Source organism: Jaculus jaculus, chromosome 19 (assembly GCF_020740685.1).
Source record: "Jaculus jaculus isolate mJacJac1 chromosome 19, mJacJac1.mat.Y.cur, whole genome shotgun sequence".
NCBI lineage: Eukaryota > Metazoa > Chordata > Mammalia > Rodentia > Dipodidae > Jaculus > Jaculus jaculus.
The window spans coordinates 58,961,515-58,981,530 of record NC_059120.1 but is presented as its reverse complement, the minus strand read 5'-3'; the positions used below and the strand labels follow the sequence as shown (position 1 = coordinate 58,981,530).

General features: G+C 44.3%; 2 protein-coding genes across 5 annotated transcripts in view; one reads left to right on the top strand and one right to left on the bottom strand.

Moving 5' to 3' along the window:
• The window catches only part of Dap3 (death associated protein 3), a 36,181-nt gene extending 32,846 nt beyond the window's left edge, over window positions 1-3,335 (bottom strand). For 2 of the 3 annotated variants that reach the window (XM_004667258.2, XM_045138063.1), the window contains exon 1: window positions 1,636-1,758. The gene's annotated coding sequence lies outside the window, so the exon portion shown is untranslated. Of the gene's footprint in view, window positions 1-1,635; window positions 1,759-3,074 lie in introns of those variants that run through there. The other variant, XM_045138062.1, reaches the window with a different exon arrangement.
• The window catches only part of Ash1l (ASH1 like histone lysine methyltransferase), a 157,178-nt gene continuing 140,048 nt past the window's right edge, over window positions 2,887-20,016 (top strand). For both annotated transcript variants that reach the window (XM_045138061.1, XM_045138060.1), the window contains exon 1: window positions 2,887-3,022. The gene's annotated coding sequence lies outside the window, so the exon portion shown is untranslated. The remainder of the gene's footprint in view (window positions 3,023-20,016) is intronic.

Genomic DNA, 20,016 nt, shown 5'->3' with positions numbered 1-20,016 from the left:
TCCTTAGGCTTCATAGGCAAGTGCCTAACCACTAAGCCATCTCTCCAGCCCCTGCTTTGCTTTTTAAGTGAACTAAAAATTATTGATGTTGGGCTGGGGGAATAACTCAGTGGTTAAAGGCACTTGCTTACAAAGACTGCAAGCCAGGGTTCAATTCCCCAGTACCCATGTAAAACCATATTCACAAGGTGGCATAAGCATACAGAGTTTGTTTGCAGGGGCAAAAGGCTCTGGTCACCCATTCTCTCTCTCTGCTAGCAAATATTTTTTAAAAATACTAATCTTGGGCTGGAGAGATGGCTTAGCCCTGGAATGTCCTTTCTCTCTCTATATATATATCTGCCTCTTTCTCTCTCTCTCTGTCTCAAATAAATAAAAATTTTTAAAAAGAATATTAAGGGCTGGAGAGATGGCTTAGCGGTTAAGCGCTTGCCTGTGAAGCCTAAGGACCCTGGTTCGAGGCTCGATTCCCCAGGATCCACATTAGCCAGATGCACAAGGGGGTGCACACGTCTGGAGTTCGTTTGCAGTGGCTGGAGGCCCTGGCGCGCCCATTCTCTCTCTCTCTGCCTCTCTTTCTCTGTCACTCTCAACGGAAAAAAAAAAAGAAAAATACTAATCTTTGGGATTATATGTAGATTTTAATATTTCATACTTCTCCCAGATTCAATCAACAAGTATCAGGGCAGTTTTTAAAAATAACTTTACTTACTTGCAAGGAGAAAGAGACAGAGATTCAGAATAGTCGCCCGAGGGCCTAGTGCCACTGCAAAGGAACTTCAGACACTCGAGCGGCTTTGCGCATCTGGCTTTACATGGGTACTGGGGAATCGAACCCACGCCTTCGGGCTTTGTAAGTAATCAGTTGCCTTTTGGCACTGAGCCGTATCTCCAGTTGTTTTGAGTAACAATTCTACAGTAGCCAAAAAATCTGATAGGCCTACTTTTCATTATTTTATTAACAGTCTAGAAGAACAGAATACAAAGTACCAATTACACCCACAAGCCTTATCGACATCAACAGAATTGTAAACGGTAACATAATAATACTCTGCACTTTCCCCGTGCCCGGGAGGTAACTTTACTTTACATATATTATCTTATTATTTCACTTTCTAACCCTTAAGGCATATTTGGGCTAAACTGACTTTTACAACTAGTTTTCGATAAGTAACTAGAAGAGAGACAGAGATATGAAACTTGAAGGCCCCATAGTAGCTAGATAGCGAAGGAGAAATGCATGGTTACCGTCTAACATGGGGGTGTCCTTTTCGAGAAGAGCAGGTGCAACCTTCTCGGTAAGGCGCCGGAGAACATCGCAGAGGACAGGTAATTGTGTGAAATGGGGGTGGGGGGCGGAATCTAAACCGGGTTAGCAAGCTCCACAATAAAACAAAACAAAACAAAACAAAACAAAACAAAACACCAGACTGCTTATTCTCGCCCATGTCTCAGGTCGGCTGGCAACCCACCAAGTGGGCGGCGAGGATGCCCGAGCTGCGGGGTCCCTGCGGTCCTCACTCCCCGTCTCTCTCTCCCACGGCGAGCGGCGGCGTCCCGGTCCTTCCCCACCCTGGCTGCATCTCCCCTCCGCCCGCCCGCCCGCCTCGTCCCGCCGTGGCCGCTGCACCTTACCCACCGCCGGGGACCTTCACGACAGTACCGGCGAACAGACTATTCGGAGGCCCGCCGATGCCGGCCAGAGCAAGCGCGCAGCGCCCGGGGCCAGCGGCGCGTTGGCAGGAAGCTCCTCAGCGCGCAGCCGCCGCCGCCGCTCCAACCACAGGCGCCGGGCGGAGGGGCGCGCGGCCACCTTCGGGCCCGCTTACGGAGGCCCGCGGCGGCCAGAAAGCCGCGCGTCCGCGGTAAACGCAGGGGAGGTGAGACGGCCACGGGTCTCCTCAGCTAGCCGCTCGCACGGTCGGGGTCAGTCACGGCCGCTCGCCCGCGCGCCGCCCGGGCCCGTTCCCGTCGTCGCGCTCCCCTAACCCTGGTAACGGACGGAATGGAACGGTCCCGCGGGGGGGGTTGTGGGAGGCGCTCGCTGGCTGGCGGGGCGCGCGGGGGGGGTGGCGGAGGAGGCGGCGGCGGCGGCGGTTGGTAGCCGTGGGGGCGGGGAAGGAAGGGAGGGAGGCACGACGAGGAGGCGGCTGGGGCTCGCGCCGCCGAAGGTACGCGTGAGGGCCTGCGTGCCGCCGTCCGCTTGACAGGGGCCGGGCGCGAGGGCGGGCGAGGAGGGGCGCGCGGGGAGCCGGGGGCCAGCACGCGAAGCGGCGCCCTCCGGAGCGGACGACGGTGGCGGGCGGGCGGAGGGAGCCGCTCGCGACGAGCCCAGACCCACTTGTGAGCGTGCCGGCGGGGCGGGCGGGCCGGGGACGCCGACGCGCGGGGAGGGAGGAGTGGGTGGCGGGGGCGGGGGGGGCACGCGGCGCCCTTCGCTCGCTCGCTCCCTCCCGACGAGCCGCCGCCGCCGCCGCTCGGCCGCCGCCGCGGCCGCCGCCATTTTGGGTTCGCTGTGGCCGAGGGGGAGACGATCCGGGGCCTCGGTCGCGGACCCGCCTCCCGTCCGTTCGGCTTCCCCCGCCCCTCTTTAGCGCCCCCCCTCCACCTCCAACGCCATCTTCTTTTTTTTTATTTTTTTTAATTTTTATTTTTTTATTCACCCACCCCCCACCCTCCCTTCTCCTCTCTCGCTATCCCCGTTTTCCCGCTCTTGAATTTCCGCCAGTCTGCCGCCCAGCCCCGCTGGGTCGCCCCGCCGCGAGGATCGTGTCGGTGGAAGGACCCAGCGAAGCGGAGGCGCCCGCCCCGTTCCTCCCCGCACTCGCCGGCAGCGCCCGCCCGGCGCTCTCCGCCCTAAGCCTCCCGCGGCCGGGTGGAGGGTGGGGGGCGGGAAACGAGCGCGGCGCCCCGGGCCGGGCCTGGCAAGGCCTAAAAGGACTCCCAACGACTCGGTGCTGCTCCAGCTGCTCCCCGGGACCCACTGTCACCCGTCGGGACCTGGACCCTCCGGGAGAGCGGGGTAAGCATGGGGGAGGGGAGCGGACAAGAGGGGACGGGGATCCGGAGCTTACCGGGAAGTCCCTCCAGGCGGCGGCGGCGGCGCTCGGGGTGGATGGGTGGGATGCCCGGGTGTTCCTGACAGGCGGGCTCCGGGCCTGGGCGAGGGGCCCGGGAAAGTCAGCAAGTGGAGGCGGAGTCGCCTGTGCCCCCTTGACAGGTTTTAGTTTGGGAGGTACGTAGGCATGCTTGGAGCATCGCTCCCCAAGGATCCCGTTTAGGTCTTTTTCAGTGAGGGACGAAAGTGGCCGCCAGGGACTTGGTCTTCAGAGGGTGTTGCTGACACCCAGAACGGTTCCTAGAAATGACATGGGAATCTCAGTGGTGTAAGTTTTCATAGATGTCACTGGTTGGTTCATACGTGGAAAGAGATGTTTCTGGGTCTAGAAGACAGATGGTCTGTTGGTTTCTAGCGGCCGTGTGTGTGTGTGTGTGTGTGTGTGTGTGTGTGTGTGTGTGTGTATGTGTATGTGTGTATGTGTATTCAAGGATGAAAAGTGTTCCGGAAGAGTTTGCCTGTATTTTGTATACGTGTAATGGAGTTACCCTTTTAGGTTAGCTGATTTTAAAAATCAATGCTGAGCATGTTGGCTTCAAGTTGATAGCGTGTGTGTGTGTTTTCGCATTCTATGTAATCTAGCATGTATGTTAGGGTCAGGGAGAGAAGAAAAGTTGGCATCGCCAGTTGTAGTCTTGGAAGTAGTTTGTGCATTTGAATAGAGTCGATTGTGTAAATGTCAAAATCCCCGACATCATCAAGAGTACTTGCTACAAGGCCATATAGAATGGGTTCCTTTTTTGGTCATAGTAGATTTATAGTAACACTTCATGCTTGTATCAAGCTTTTAATGCTCTTTCGGGTTTTGTGTGTGTGTGTGTGTGTGTGTGTGTGTGTTTCTGTCTGTAGAGGTAGGAAAATAGGGAATTGAGTCATAAAGAGGTAACTTTCAAGGTCACATGTTAAGTTAGTGACAAAGTTGGGACTGTAACTCTCATATTTTGACTACTAGCCTAGTATATATTCATAACATCGTAGTGTCTCAGGAAGTATTTATTGGAAAATATGAGTGTATTGGAAAGTTGGGCAGATACAACTAGTTGGATTATGTTTGGGAAGATTAAAGTGTCAAACATGTGTATCAATATAGGTTGTCCTTGCCAGTCTAACTTATGTGAAATAGGTATTCATGACTAATACTGTTTCAAGGAAGCAGAGCATTTCTGTCAACTTAGTGTGCATGTTTGGAAGGTAGAACGATTTCACAGCGTTATGTACCAGAGCATCGGTTTAGTTCCTGGCAGTTCTACTTCTTAATGTTGTGGTGCTGGGGATCGAACTCACAATGTCCTATCCGCTAAAAGTGAGCACTTTACCACTGATGAGCATTCCCCTCTGGTCATCTTACTTTTACACCTATAGGAGGAAGTACCCACTTTCTAAGCAAGAGTGTATTGAATAATAAGCAATCCCTGCCTTGGAGTGAGGATAATCAAGTTGCCATTATTGAAATAGTTTGGGTGCCTATGTGGGAAATTGTGAACATGTAAGTCAGTAGACAAAAGAGTGTGGAGTTGAAACCAGAAAGCCTCTTTTAAAGTCTAATTGGATTATGCATAGTGGCTCACACCTGTATTTCTAGCATTCCAGAGACTGGCAGGAGGATCAGGAATTCATGTCTAGCCTATACTACATAGGGAGTCTGAGACCAGCATGGGTGCTCTTTCAAAAAAGAACAAAATGCCTATTCTGTTTAGGTTTTTTCAGAATATTTAATGTGAAAAGATATGAGTATTTCAGAATCTAACCAGGTGGTCAGTTTATGATAGAATATGCCTTCTTTGTTTGTCATTTTCTCTTTTTGGTTGTTTTTTGTCTTTTTGAGACAAGATCTCATTAACTCAGGCTGTTCAGGACTCCCTCGGTGGCCCTCAAACTTGAAGCAATTCTCTTAACCTCAGCCTTCCTAGGGTTGGGTTTACTGGCATGAGCCATCATACCTGATTCTTTACCATTTCCTTTGACACTTATGAGCAAAATAAGAATAGAATAATAAATAATAAAATAAGAATAGAATCTGGATTGTTTGATGCATGTGCCCTTGGATGTTGGAGCTGAGACTAATTTTGAAGGAAGGATCCTATGAATTTCAGCAAAGAATGTTTAACTAATACAACTGTATTCCTCTGGAGAATGGAATGTTTCTTGATAGACCAGATTAGTGGTATTTTTTTTAAATCACTTACCCTTCTGAGAATCTGATGAAAGCTATAACCCACATTAGGAAATGAGCATTAGCACAATTACATGAATTATGTATATAATTTCCTGAATTTAAATAGTGAAATATATCCAATTTATATTCAGGTCTTGTTTGAGACACACATCCCTATCTTAAGTTTTGTGTAGGGGTAGAGATGTTGATATAAATTTAAGGTGAATGATTCTGTGATTTTATTTTTGTTTGTTTGTTATCAAGGTGGAGTCTCACTCCAGCCCTGGAACTTGCTCTGTAGTCCAAGGCTGGCTTTGAACTCACAGTGATCCTCCTACTTCTGCCTCCCAAAAAAGGGCATGGACCACCACGCTGTGCTCAGTTTTTTGTTTTTTGTTTTTTTTAGTCTATCTTTGAGTTAGGTATGGTGGTTTATGCCTATGGTGGGTTATCTGAACACTTGAGAGGCTGAGGCAGAAAGATTGCCATGAATTAGAGGCGACCCTGGACTATATAGAATGAGACCCTATAGCACAAAATGAGAAGTTAATTTATCTTCACAGAATTTATTCCTGTAATATAAGTTCATGTTATGAATTACATTTTCTGAGGAAATGTGTCTGTAGTGTGGTGTTACAGGCTTAGCTCCCTTCCCACCCTCCCAGGTAGAGTCTCATTGTAGCCCAGGCTAACCTGGAATTCACTATGTAGTCTCAGGGTGGCCTCGAACTCATGGCGATCTTCCTACTTCTGCCTCCCGAGTCCTATCCCCCTTTAAAAAAAAAATATTTTAATTTTTGGTTTTTCAAGGTATGATCTCACTGTAGCCCAGGCTGACCCAGAATATACTATGTAGTCTCAGGATGTCCTCTAATTCACTGTGATCCTCACACACCTGCTTCCTGAGTGCTGGGATTAAAATCATGTACCACTATGCCTATCTAGGAATTTGTTTATAAAGGTAGAGAGAGAATGGGCGCGCCAGGGCCTCCAGCCACTGCAAACAAACTCCAGACACGTGCACCCCCTTGTGCATCTGGCTAACGTGGGTCCTGGGGAATCGAACCTCCAACCGGGATCCTTAGGCTACACAGGCAAGCACTTAACTGCTAAGCCAAAAAAGTTTTAACTTTAAAATGTTTATTATTTTTATGTTTCGTATATATACATCATGTGTTGGTACCCTCTTTTCCTTCATCTCTGCCCCCATTCCGTTGGGGATGCTCCTCAGTAGGACTGCAGATATACCCCATGGGGTTGTCCCCTTGGGCAGGGTGTCTCAATGTGTGGCACTTAATCTATCCTCCCCTTCTGCAAAATTCCCTGAGCCATGGTGGATGAGTTTTAAGTCTACTTCAATGATGAGCTCTTAGGAACTCTGGATCTCTACTTTGATAGGTGTTGAGTATCCTCAGGATCTGTGTCCTACACCCTGGTGCTGATTATCAGGAACAGAATGGAAGCAGCACTCTTGTTCATCTCCCCATTCTTCTGTGGATTCAGCTGTGGCTTGGGTGAATTGTGAGGGGTAGTTTATCTCCTTGGGTCTTGCTACCTCTTGAAAAAAGATTTCCATGCCTGACGCATACACTTTCTGGCGCAGGGTATCTGGGAGTGGGGATCCAGGGGCACTGCCTTTGTCCAAATTTTATACCTCTTATTTGACATCTACATATTTCAACCAGGAATACTGGTTTATATAACTACTACTACTTTTTTTTTTTTTTTTTGGTTTTTAAATGCAGGGTCTCACTCTAGCCCTGGCTGACCTGGAATTTACTCTCTGATCTCAGGGTGGCCTCAAATTCATGGTGATCCTTCTACCTCTGCCTCCCGAGGGCTGGGATTAAAGGCATGTGCCACCACTCCTGGCCTTATATAACTTCTTAAAAAAACATTTTGCCTGTTGTGGCGGAGTTCGCCCTTAATTCCAGCACTTGGGCAGACCACCATGAGTTCAAGGCTAGCTTGAGACTACATAGTAAATTCCAGGTCAGCCTGGGCTAGAGTGAGATCCTACCTTGGAAAAACCAAAAAAAAAAAAAAAAAGAAAGAAAGGAAATTATATTTATGCGCAAAGAGAAATACTTGCCAAACAGATTCCAGATGGCCATGCCATTTACTGCATCTGGCTTTATGTGGGAGCTAAGGAATCAAACTTTGGTTGTTAGGCTCTGCAGGCAAGCTTCTTAACCACTGAACCATCTTTCCAGCCCTCTATAACTTGCAAATATTTTTAAATTTATTTATTTGAGAGAGGCACGCAGAGAATGGGTGCACCATTGCCTCTAGCCACTGCAAATGAACTCCAGACACAGTTTCCACTTTATATGGATACTGAGGAATTGAACTTCAGTCCTTGGAGGTACTCAGGCAAGCACCTTTACTGCTAAGCCATCTCTTCAGTAATATATAACTCTTAAAATACACTATCTGATGGCAGTTGGAATTAAATTACTTGTACTATCTACTTCTTATCTTTTCAGTAGGGAATTCCTCTACCAACTAAGAGATAACTGAGTAGAATAGAAATTCTCATCACTGCTTTTCTATGTTTGCATTAAAAAATTAGAACAAAAAAATTAGACCAGTTACTGTGTTAGAATAAAGCCTATCAGTTTTTATCACATAAGGGAGAGCAGGAGAGATGGGCTCAGGTGGGTAAAACACTTGCTGTGTATGTGTGAGGCCCTCAGTTTGCATTCCCAAAACACATGTAATAGGATGCACTAGCAAGACTGCATTGTAATCCCAGTGCTCTTTTTTTTTGGTTTTATGAGGTAGGGTCTCACTCTGGTCCAGGCTGACCTGGAATTAACTCTGTAGTCTCAGGGTGACCTTGAACTCATGGTGATCCTCCTACCTCTGCCTCCCGAGTGCTGGGAATAAAGGCGTGCGCCACCACGCCCGGCCCAGTGGTCTTACAGCAAGATGGGAAGTGCAGACAAGAGACTTCCCAAAGCGCACACAGTAGCTACTCTTGATAATGCCACAGCACCACAGAGGCCCTTTCTCAAACAAGGTGGAAGCTAGGACCAGCCCTCATCCAAGGTTGTCCTCTGATCTCCACACATGTGCTTTTGCACCTAATAAACACACGTACAAAATTTACAGTTGGGCTAAGGAGTTGGCTCAATGATAAAGTGCTTGCCATGCAACTCTGAACATGAGTTCAGATTCCCAGACCTACTTTTACAAAACGCTGTGTTGAGATTCTGGCTCTGTGTGGGCACTGGAGAATCCAACCTGGGCCATCAGGCTTTGCAAGCAAGCGCCTTTACCCTCTGAGCCACCTCTCCAGCCCACTCTTATTTTTGCATAAATGTTTTGAATCCATAAAGATTTAAAATTGTTAGTTTAATATTTAGATTTAGTTTTTGTTGTAATTTTTGTTGTTTTGAGGTAGTATCTTACTCTAGCCTAGCCTGATCTAGAACTCATTCTGTAGCTGGTTTCAAACTCACAGTTTTCTTCTGTCTCAGCCTCCATAATGCTGGGATTCAAGGTATGCACCATCATACCTGGCTAGTTTGTTTTTGAGACCGGATCTTACTTTGTAGCCCAGGTTGTCCTTCAACTTGATATAATCCTCCTGTCTCATCTTCCTGGCCCACTGTGCCCTAAACTAGCTAACTTTTTTTGTTTGTTTGTTTATATTTATTTATTTATTTATTCGAGAGCAGTAGACAGAGAGAGAAAGGGGCAGAGAGAGAGAATGGGTATGCCAGGGCCTCCAGCCGCTGCAAACAAACTCCAGATGCATGCGCCCCCTTGTGCATCTGGCTAATGTGGGATCTGGGGAATCAAGCCTCGATCCTGGGTCCTTAGGCTTCACAGGCAAGCGCTTAACCACTAAGCCATCTCTCCAGCCCCTAACTTTGTTTTTTTGTGGGGTTTTTATCTGGTCCAGACTGACCTGGAATTCACTCTGTAGTCTCAGGGTGGCCTTGAACTCATTGTAATCCTCCTACCTCTGCCTCCTGAATGCTGAGATTAAACGCATGCACCACCATGCTCAGCTTTGTTTAATTTATTTTAGATAGAGCACACTTGTGAGAGAGAAATGGCACACCTAGGGCCTCAGCCACTGCAGTCAGACTTCATACACTTAGACCACCTGGTGGGCATGTGTGACCTTGCACTTGTCTCAACTTTGTCTGGCTAATGTGGGATCTGGAGAGCAGAACATGGGCCCCTAGGCTTCAGACATAGGTGCCTTAACTGCTAAGCCATCTCTCTACCCCAAGACCCATTCTTTATGACTTAAAAAAAAAAAAAAGGGTGTTGCCGGGCATGGTGGTGCATGTTTTTAATCCCAGCAGTCGGGAGGCAGAGGTAGGAGGATTGCGTGAGTTCAAGGCCACCCTGAGACTACATAGTAAATTCCAGGTTAGCCTAGGCTAGAGTAAAGCCCTACATTGAACATCAAAAAAAAAAAAAAAAAAAAAAAAGAAAGAAAGAAAGAGAGAGAAGATGCGGGGTGTGGTGACGCACACCTTTAATCCCAGCATTCAGGAGACAGAGGTAGGAGGATTGCTGTGAGTTTGAGGTCACCCTGAGACTACGTAGTGAATTCCATCCAGGTCAGCCTGGACTAGAGTGAAACCCTACCTCAATAAACTAAAAGAAAGAAAGAAAAAAAGAAAAAGAATGGTCTCTTGGGCTGGCAAGATGTCATAGCAGTCACGATGCTTCTCTGAGAAGCCTTAGTCCCATGTTCAATTCAACTCTTCAGATTCCATGTAAGCCAGACACACAAGGGTGTGCATGAGTCTGGGGTTCGGTAACAGTGGCTGGAGGCCCTGGTGTACCAATTCTCTCCCTCTATCTGTCTCTCATGAAAAGAAAACAAACAGGGCTGGAGAGATGACTTAGTGGTTAAGGCGTTTGCCTGCAAAGCCAAAGGATCCCGGTTTGCTTCTCCGGGACACAGATGCACAAAGGGGCGCATGCATCTGGAGTTAGTTTGCAGTGGCTGGAGGTCCTGGCGCACCATTTTCCTTCTTTCTCTCTCCTCTCTCTCTTTATCTCTGCTTCTTTCTCTCTCTCAGCTAAATAAACAGTAAACAAAAAAAAAACAAAAAGCATGGGTCTTGGGGCAGGAGAGATGGTTCAGTGGCTAAGGTACTTGTCTACAAAATCTAACAGCATGGGTTTGATTGCTTAGTACTCACATGAGCCAGGTGCACAAAGTGGCGCGTGCACCTGGAGTTGTAGTGGCTAGAGGCTTTGGCATGCCCATTCTCCACTCTCTGCTGATCTCTGCATGCAGATAAATAATTTTTTTTTTTTTTAAAGAATGGGGTCTGGAGAAATGGCTTAGCAGTTAAGGTATTTAAGGACCCACTTTCAATTCCACCCCATGTAAGCCAGGTGGCACATAGGCTGGAGGTCCTAGTGTGCCCATTGTCTTTATCTGCCTCTCTCTCTCTCCAATAAATAATTTAAAACATATATGTATGTATGTATATGTGCGTGTGTGTGTATATATGTATATATATGTACATATATATATATATATACATATGTGTATACATATATATATATATGCGTACCTATGTGTGTGTATGGGGGGACCACCAGGCCCTCTAGCCACAGCAGTTAACTCCAGATGTGTGCACCCCTTTGTGCATCTGGCTTGACTTGGGTACTGGGAAATCAAACCTGGGCCATCAGACTTTACAGGCAAATAAGTGCCTTTAGTTGTTACTGAGCCATGTCCTCGGTCCTCCATCATTATTCTAAAATGTTAAGTTGACAAGCAGAGATTAACCATCCCAAGGAGTCTTAGCTTGTTTGGTAATATTTATTAGGTACCATAATTGTCACTTGGTAACAAATTTTACATTTTGAACAAATTTCTGCACTTTTTGAAACATGCTTCTACTTCAACAGATGTAACAAAGTAATTCATATATAGTAACCATTACAGTAGTGAGAAATAGGCTAGAGCAATGGCTCAGTGTTGAAGGTGTTTGCCTACAAAGTGTAACTACCTGGATTTGATTCCCCAGTATCCACATAGGGCCAGATGCACAAAGTGGTGTGTTTATCAGGAGTTTGTTTGCAGAGGCCGGAGGTCCTACCACACCCGTAGTCATATTCATTCATTCTCTCGGTCTCTGTTTCTGTCTCTCTCTCCTTGCAAATAAATAATATTTAAAAAAAGGAAAAACCAATTAAAAAGTGAGAAATGACGGGTACATGTGTTTTGAAGGTAAAGCTGATATTTTGCTGACAAACTGCATGTAGCTAATATGTTAGAAAAAAACTAGTTGCGCATTATAAGTTTTTAGGTCAGAAATTTGTCTTCTCAACTAGTGGCATAGGTTTTTTTTTTTTTTTTTTCCTAATGGCCTGAATCAGATCATTTTACTACTCAAAACCCCTTTCATAGCTTTTCTCCCTCATCTTTCTCTTACTATTTATGTACTTATGTATGGGTATGAGTGGGCCAAGGCCTCACCAGATACTTGAACCATTTTTTGCATCTGACTTATTTGCTGGCTTGAGAATTATACCTGCGTTGGCAGGCATTAACTACTGAGACATCTGTCCAGGCCCCTCTTTTGGTGTTTTTGTTTGTTTGTTTTGCTTTGTTTTTGTTTTTTTGAGGCAGCGTCTCATTTCTAGTCCAAGCTGACCTGGAATTTACTCCGTAGTTCCAGGTTGACCTGGAACTCACGGTGATCCTCCTACCTCTGCCTCCCAAATGCTTTTATTAAAGTCGTCCTCCCACTTTTTTTTTTTTTTTTTTAGTTTTTCAAGGTATGCTCTCACTCTGGTCCAGGCTGATCTGGAATTTACTATGTAGTCTCAGGGTGGCTTTGAACTCACAATGATCCTCCTATCTCTGCCTCTTGAGTGCTGGGATTAAAGGCTTGTGCTATCATACCTGGCTTTTAAATAAAAACTTTAAAAAGATTTTAAAGAGGTCTGGAGAGATGGCTCAGCAGTTAAGTGCACTTCCTGCACAAGCATGGTGGCCTGAACCACTCAAGGTTGAATCGGTATAACTCACATAAACAGCTGGATGTCACCAAATGCACTTGTAACCTCAGTCCTGTAACGTAGTAGAGAAGACCAAAGAAATCCTTCAGGCTTGCTAAAAGCAGAAAGTTCTGGTAAGAGACTCTGGCTCAAACAAGAAAAGGCAAAATGATGGGGTGGGACACCTGATGTCACTTAGGCCCAAGATGACCTGGAATTCATTATTTTAATATTTCTTTTATTTGTGTACACAGAGAGAGAGAACAGGCACACCTGAACCTTCTACCTTGGCAGGTGAACTCCAAAATGCATGTGCCCCATTGTATCTGGGCTTATGTGGGCACTGGGGAATTAATTAAACCCAAACCAGCAGGCTTTAACTGCTGACCCATCTCCTCAGCATGACAAATTATTATTATTATTTTTTTGTTCAAGGTAGGGTCTCACTCTAACACAGACTAACCTAGAACTCTTTAGCCTCAAAGTGTCTCAACCTCCTAAGTGCTGGACCTAAAAGTGTATATACCACTACACCTGGGTATATTAATAATTTTAAATCAGTAACATATATGTGAATTGTAAGCTAGCCTTCCTGAAAAGCAGCCGTACATACTTTAAACATTGTACAAGGCTGATAGACTGATAGAACTTCAGTGATTGTGGAGAGATGGAATATTGTAGATTCAGAGCCAAATTGTCTTGGGGTTCCTTTAGTCCCCTAAATAGCCATTTATTTCTACTTTTGTGTTTTGACTTGACATCCTTGTGACTATCAGGTGATTAAGTAATACCTTTTTAAGAATGCACTAATATACTACTAGAAGCCACCAACCCATAGGGTAATGATGTTTCCAGATAGCATCTGAAGCCTATAGCAGATACACCCTGCCTATCTATAACCTGGTTACTTGATGTTCATGCCAGTGAATTTGAAAAGTGACTAGGTTTATGACCTCTCTTGTATAACTATGAAAACTTCATGAAATTGATAACATGTTTCACCATGGAATTTGGTGTAATCTAAATCTGGGTTCTCAGACTTTGGTCACTCATATTTGTCTTTAGAATAAACTAACTCATTACTTTTGAGGTGAGACCTGTGTATTTTGTGTCCATAGAATAATTGTAATTAGAGTCTTCCCATATGCTCCAGCTTTTAGTTTTTAACTCTTTTTTGGTTGAACTTCCTCCCATCTATCCCCTCTTCTCTCCTCTTCCCTACCCCCATTCCTACTTATACCTGCCCACCTCTCTCCCTTAAACCTCTCCTCCACTTCCTCTCCACCTTTCCTGGTTCTGCACACTCACTTCCATATAAACACACACATATAAATATTGGAAGCTAGGATCTACATATGAGATAGAACATGCAGTGTTTGTCTTTCTACACCTGGGTTACTTCAGCTAATATATTTTCCAGTTCCAGATTTCTAAGCTTAATGGCTGAATAGAATTCCATTGTGTTTATATAGCACATATTTATTATCCATTCATCCATTAGTGGGCATTTAGGCTGATTCCATTTCCTTGCTGTTCTGAATAGAGTTGGGATAAACATGGATGAGCAAGTATCTGAGTGTAAAGTCCCTTGGGTATATGCCCAGGAGTGGTTATAGCTGGGCCTTAGGGTATTTCTATTTTTAGCTTTTTGAAAAACCACCACACAGATTTCCTTAGTGGGTACACCAGTTTGTACTACTACTGACGATTAAGAAGGGTTCCTTTTTTCCCAGCCCCTTGTCATTTATTTTCTTGATGATAGCCATTCTGACTGGGGTGAGATGGAATCTTAAAGTAAGTTTCCCCACAAATCCATTCTCCATCATATCTCCTCTCCCTCTCAATTAGTCTCTCTCTTTGTTATCATCTTTTCCTCCTATTATGAAGATCTTGTGTAGGTAGTTTCAGGCACTGTGAGGTCATGAATATCCAGGCCATTTTGTGTCTGGAAGATTGCATTGTAAGGAGTCCTACCCTTTCTTTGGCTCTTACATTCTTTCTGCCATCTCTTCTGCCGTAAGCCCTGAGCATTGGAAGGTGTGATGGAGATGTCTCAGTGCTGAACACTCCACTGTCACTTCTCAAGAATATGGTACCTTTTTTTTTTTTTTTTTTTAGGTAGGGCCTCACTCTAGCCCAGGCTTACCTGGAATTCACTCTGTAGTCTCAGGCTGGCTTTGAACTGATGGTGATCCACCTACCTCTGTCTCCTGAGTGCTGGATTTAAAGGCGTGCACCACCATGCCTGGCTTTATGGTGGCTTTTGAGTCTTCCCAGTGGTCACTACCATCTGAAGAGAGAAGCATCTCTAGCCAATAGTAAGAATAGTATTAATACATGGATATGGGGCTGGGGTGATGGTAGCAGCTAAGGTGTTCGTCTGCAAAGCCAAAGGACCCATGTTCAATTCCCCAGGACCCACATAAACTAGCTGTGCAAGGTAGCACATACATCTGGAGTTTGCAGTGGTTAAAGGCCCTGGCATGCCTATTATCTCTATTTGGTTCTTTCTTGCTGTCTCTCTTAAATAAATTTTAAAAATAAAAAATATTTTGGTATGAACATTAAGAAAAGTGCTTACCAGGCTTTTACCCAGACAACAACAGGTATTACTCCCCTGGAGGTCTTGACCTCCCCTGCCATAGGCTTTTGATTGGGTTTTCAGTACTAGGCATGCATTCTCTTCTGGCCTCAAAAACACAGAGATCCTCCTGCTTGTGCCTCATGAGTACTTGGGTTAAAGGAGCATGCCACCATGCCTGGCAGAATTTGTTTTATTCTACTGATTTTTTTTTTTGTTTGTTTTTTTGAGGTAAGGTCTCATTTTAGTACTGGCCAGAACTTTTATTTTAAATAACAAATATTAAACTAGCTGTTAGGACTCACATGTTGTACTTATAAAAAGTGTTTAGTTGGTGCTAGTGAGGTGACTAAGTAGTTAAGTCTATTTACTGCGGAAGTATGGGGCTGGAGAGATGGCTTAGTGGTTAAGCGCTTGCCTGTGAAGCCTAAGGACCCCGGTTCGAGGCTTGACTCCCCAGAACCCACGTTAACCAGATGCACAAGGGGGCGCACGTGTCTCGAGTTTGTTTGCAGTGGCTGGAGGCCCTGGTGTGCCCATTCTCTCTCCCTCTCTGTATCTGCCTCTTTCTGTCCCTCTCTGTCTCTCTCAAATAAAACAAAAATAACAAAAAATAAAAAAGAAAGTATGACAGCCTGAGACCAAATCTGTAGTTCCCACATAAACAGCTGCACGTGGCCACCCTTAACCTGTAACTTCAGTTCTTCAAGGGAACAGAGACCCAAGAATTGTTGGAGCCCTACACGCTCTGGGAACAGTAAAAACAAACTGGGAAAAAGTGTGATATTGCAAAACATATTATATTCTGCTCTGGCCACCTTAGAAGAGCACATGGTGTGCCACACTACATTCATGTACACAAAAGCAAATAAAAACCAAAAAATGTGAGGCAGAATGTGGTAATGCACATCTTTAATTTCAGTACTCCCAGGATGAGTTCTAGACCAGCCTGGGTTACAGAGTTAAGAATGAGTTCCAGATCAACCTTGTCTTGAGTGAAACCCTGTCTCAAAAAAAGCAAAAGCAAGGCATGGTGGCCCACGACTTTAATCCCATCACTCAGGAGGCAATGTTTTGTATCTCAGACCAAAGCCTTGCCTCCTCCTCTCCCTTGATTCACTGAGTTGTGGGCCATAACCAGTTCTGTGTCAGTCAGCTGTTTCCCTGACCTTAGAATATTGTATGAACAGTGTCTTCTTCAATTTTTATGTGTGTGTTGAAGATGGACCCCACTGAGCTGTGTTCTTTGCCTTATTTTTATCAGATCTACTGTTTGTCACCTATACAGAAGATTAATGCTGTAGTGAGTACAAAAGGAAAAATAGGGTCTAGAAATGAAAAACAAGCTGGAGATAGTCCTGTTCAAAAGTTTCATATGGTAGAATGAGAGATGTCTCAGTAGTTAAAGGCACTTGCTTAAAATGCCTGAGGCCCTGGATTCAACTCCTCAGTACCCACATGAAGTCAGAAGCGTAATGGTTTATGCATCTGAAGTTCCTTTGCTTTGGCTCAAGGCCCTGGCCTCGTGTGCCCATTCTTTTTATTTTTCTGTCTCTCCTTGCAAACAAACAAAAAATTTATGTTTTATATTGGTGGAGTCGCTTGTTTGGTTGCTTTTTTATTTTAATTTTTTAAATTTATTTAATTTTTATTAACATTTTCCATGGTTATAAAAAAATATCCGATGGTAATACCCTCCCCCCCAACACTTTCCCCTTTGAAATTCTATTCTCCATCATATTACCTCCCCATCTCAATCATTGTACTTACATATATATATATAATAATAGCCTATTAAGTACCCTCCTCTCTTCCTTTCTCTTCCCTTTATATCTCCTTTTTAGCTTACTGGCCTCTGCTACTAAGTATTTTCCTTCTCACACAGAAGCCCAATCATCTGTAGCTAGGATCCACATATGAGGGAGAACATGTGGCGCTTGGCTTTCCGGGCATGGGTTACCTCACTTAGTATAATCCTTTCCAGATCCATCCATTTTTCTGCAAATTTAATAACTTCATTTTTCTTTACCGCTGAGTAGAACTCCATTGTATAAATGTGTCACATCTTCATTATCCACTCATCAGTTGAGGGACATCTAGGCTGGTTCCATTTCCCAGCTATTATAAATTGAGCAGCAATAAACATGGTTGAGCACGTACTTCTAAGGAAATGAGATGAGTCCTTAGCATATATGCCTAGGAGTGCTATAGCTGGGTCATATGGTAGATCAATCTTTAGCTGTTTTAGGAACCTCCACACTGATTTCTGGACCAGATTGCATTCCCACCAACAGTGTAGAAGGGTTCCTCTTTTTCCACATTCCCACCAACATTTATGATCATTTGTTTTCATGATGGTGGCCAATTTGACAGGAGTGAGATGGAATCTTAATGTACTTTTAATCTGCATTTCCCTGATGACTAGTGACATAGAGTTTTTTTTTTTTAATTTTTATTTATTTATTTGAGAGCAACAGACACAGAGAGAAAGACAGATAGAGGGGGAGAGAGAGAATGGGCGTGCCAAGGCTTCCAGCCTCTGCAAACGAACTCCAGACGCGTGCGCCCCCTTGTGCATCTGGCTAACGTGGGACCTGGGGAACCGAGCCTCGAACCAGGGTCCTTAGGCTTTTGTGCATCTGGCTAACGTGGGACCTGGGGAACCAAGCCTCGAACTGGGGTCCTTAGGCTTCACAGGCAAGCGCTTAACCACTAAGCCATCTCTCCAGCCCATTATTTAACTTTTTGAGTTTTTGTATATCCTAGATATTAATCCTCTGTCAGACATATAGCTGGCGAAGATTTTTTCCCATTCTGTAGGTTGCCTCTTTGCTTTTTTCACTGTGTCCTTTGCAGTGCAAAATCTTTGTAATTTCATGAGGTCCCAGTGATTAATCTGTGGTTTTATTGCCTGAGCAATTGGGGTTGTATTCAGAAAGTCTTTGCCAAGACCAATATGTTGGAGGGTTTCCCCTACTTTTTCCTCTAGCAGTGTCAGAGTTTCAGGTCTGATGTTAAGGTCTTTAATCCATTTGGACTTAATTCTTGTGCATGGCGAGAGAGAAGAATCTATTTTCATCCTTCTGCAGATATATGTCCAGTTTTCCCAACACCATTTGCTGAAGAGGCTGTCTTTTCTCCAATGAATATTTTTGGCATTTTTATTGAGTATCAGGTGGCTATAGCTACCTGGGCTTACATTTGGGTCCTCTATTCTGTTCCACTGATCTACATGTCTGTTTTTGTGCCAGTACCACGCTGTTTTTGTTACTATGGCTCTGTAGTACAGGTATGGTGATACCACCAGCCTTGTTTTTGTTGCTGAGTATTATTTTAGATATTTGAGGGTTTTTTTTTTTTGTGATTCCAAATGAATTTTTGGATTGTTTTTTCTATTTCCATGAAGAATGCCTTTGGAGTTTTGATAGGGATTACATTAAATGTGTAGATTGCTTTTGGTGAGATTGCCATTTTCGAGCTGGAGAGATGGCGTAGCAGTTAAGCGCTTGCCTGTGAAGCCTAAGGACCCCAGTTCGAGGCTCGGTTCCCCAGGTCCCACGTTAGCCAGATGCACAAGGGGGCACACGCGTCTGGAGTTCATTTGCAGAGGCTGGAAGCCCTGGCGCGCCCATTCTCTCTCTCTCCCTCTATCTGTCTTTCTCTGTGTCTGTCGCCCTTAAATAAATAAATTAATTAATTAAAAAAAAAAGATTGCCATTTTCACAATATTGATTCTTCCAATCCAGGAACAAGGGCTGTTTCTCTACTTTCTAGTGTCTTCTGCAGTTTCTCGCTTGAGTATTTTGAAGTTCTCATTGTAGAGATTCTTTACTTCCTTGGTTAGGTTTATTCCAAGGTACTTTATTTTTTTGGATGCAATTGTGAATGGGAGTGATTCTCTGATTTCATCCGCTGTTTGTTGTTAGCATATATGAAAGCTACTGATTTCTGTATATTTATTTTGTATCCTGCTACATGGCTGTAGGTTTTTATCAGTTCTAACAGTTTGTTAGAAGAGTCTTTAGGGTCCTTTATGTATAGAATCATGTCATCTGCAAATAATGATAACTTGATCTCTTCCTTTCCAATTTGTATCCCTTTTATATGTGTCTCTTTCCTTATAGCTATGGCTAAGACTTCCAAAACTATGTTTAAATAAAAGTGGGGACAGTGGACACCCTTGTCTTGTTCCTGATTTTAGTGGAAAAACTTCCAGTTTTTCCCCATTTAGTAATATGTTGGCTGTAGGCTTGTCATAAATAGCTTTTATTATATTGAGATATGTTCCTTCTATTCCCAGTCTCTGTAGACTTTTATCATGAAGGGATGTTGGATTTTGTCAAATGCTTTCTCTGCATCTAATGAGATGATCATGTGATTTTTGTCCTTCAACTCATTTATATAATGTATTACATTTATAGATTTGCGTATATTGAACCATCCCTGCATCTCTGGGATAAAGCCTACTTGATCAGGGTTAATGATCTTTCTGATATATTCTTGTATTCTGTTTGCCAATATTTTGTTGAGAATTTTTGCATCTATGTTCATGAGGGAAATTGGTTTGTAATTTTCTTTTTTTGTTCTATCTTTGCCTGGTTTTGGTATCAGGGTGATGCTGTCTTTATTTGGAAGCAGGGAAAGAGAGAGAGAGGAGAAAGATGGAGAGAATAAGCATGTCAGGGCCTTCAGCCACTGCAAACAAACTCCAGACACATGTGCCCCTTGTGTGTCTGGCTTACGTGGGTCCTGGAGAATCAAACCTGGGTCCTTTGGCTTCACAGGCAAACGCCTTAAGTGCTAAGCCATCTCTCTCCAGCCCCGTGTTTGGTTGGTTTTTGAATTGTTGACCTCAAACCTGTTAAGTAGCTGAGGGTGATGTTGAATATCTGATCTTCCTGCCTTTATCTCCAGAATGCTGGGATTACAGGGACTCATCACCACATTGCTGTTGACAGCTGAACGCAGAGTTTCATGCGTGCTAAGCAAGGACTTTACCTACTAAGCCATATTATAGCCCTTTCCCCACTTTTTAAAATTGATATTTATTTACTTATTTATTTTCACCTGTGTGTGAATTAGGGTCTCTTGCCTCTGCAAACTAATGCCCATCAGGCTTTATGGGATAATGGAGGAATTAAATTTGGGCTTGCAAACTTGCAAACTCTTGAA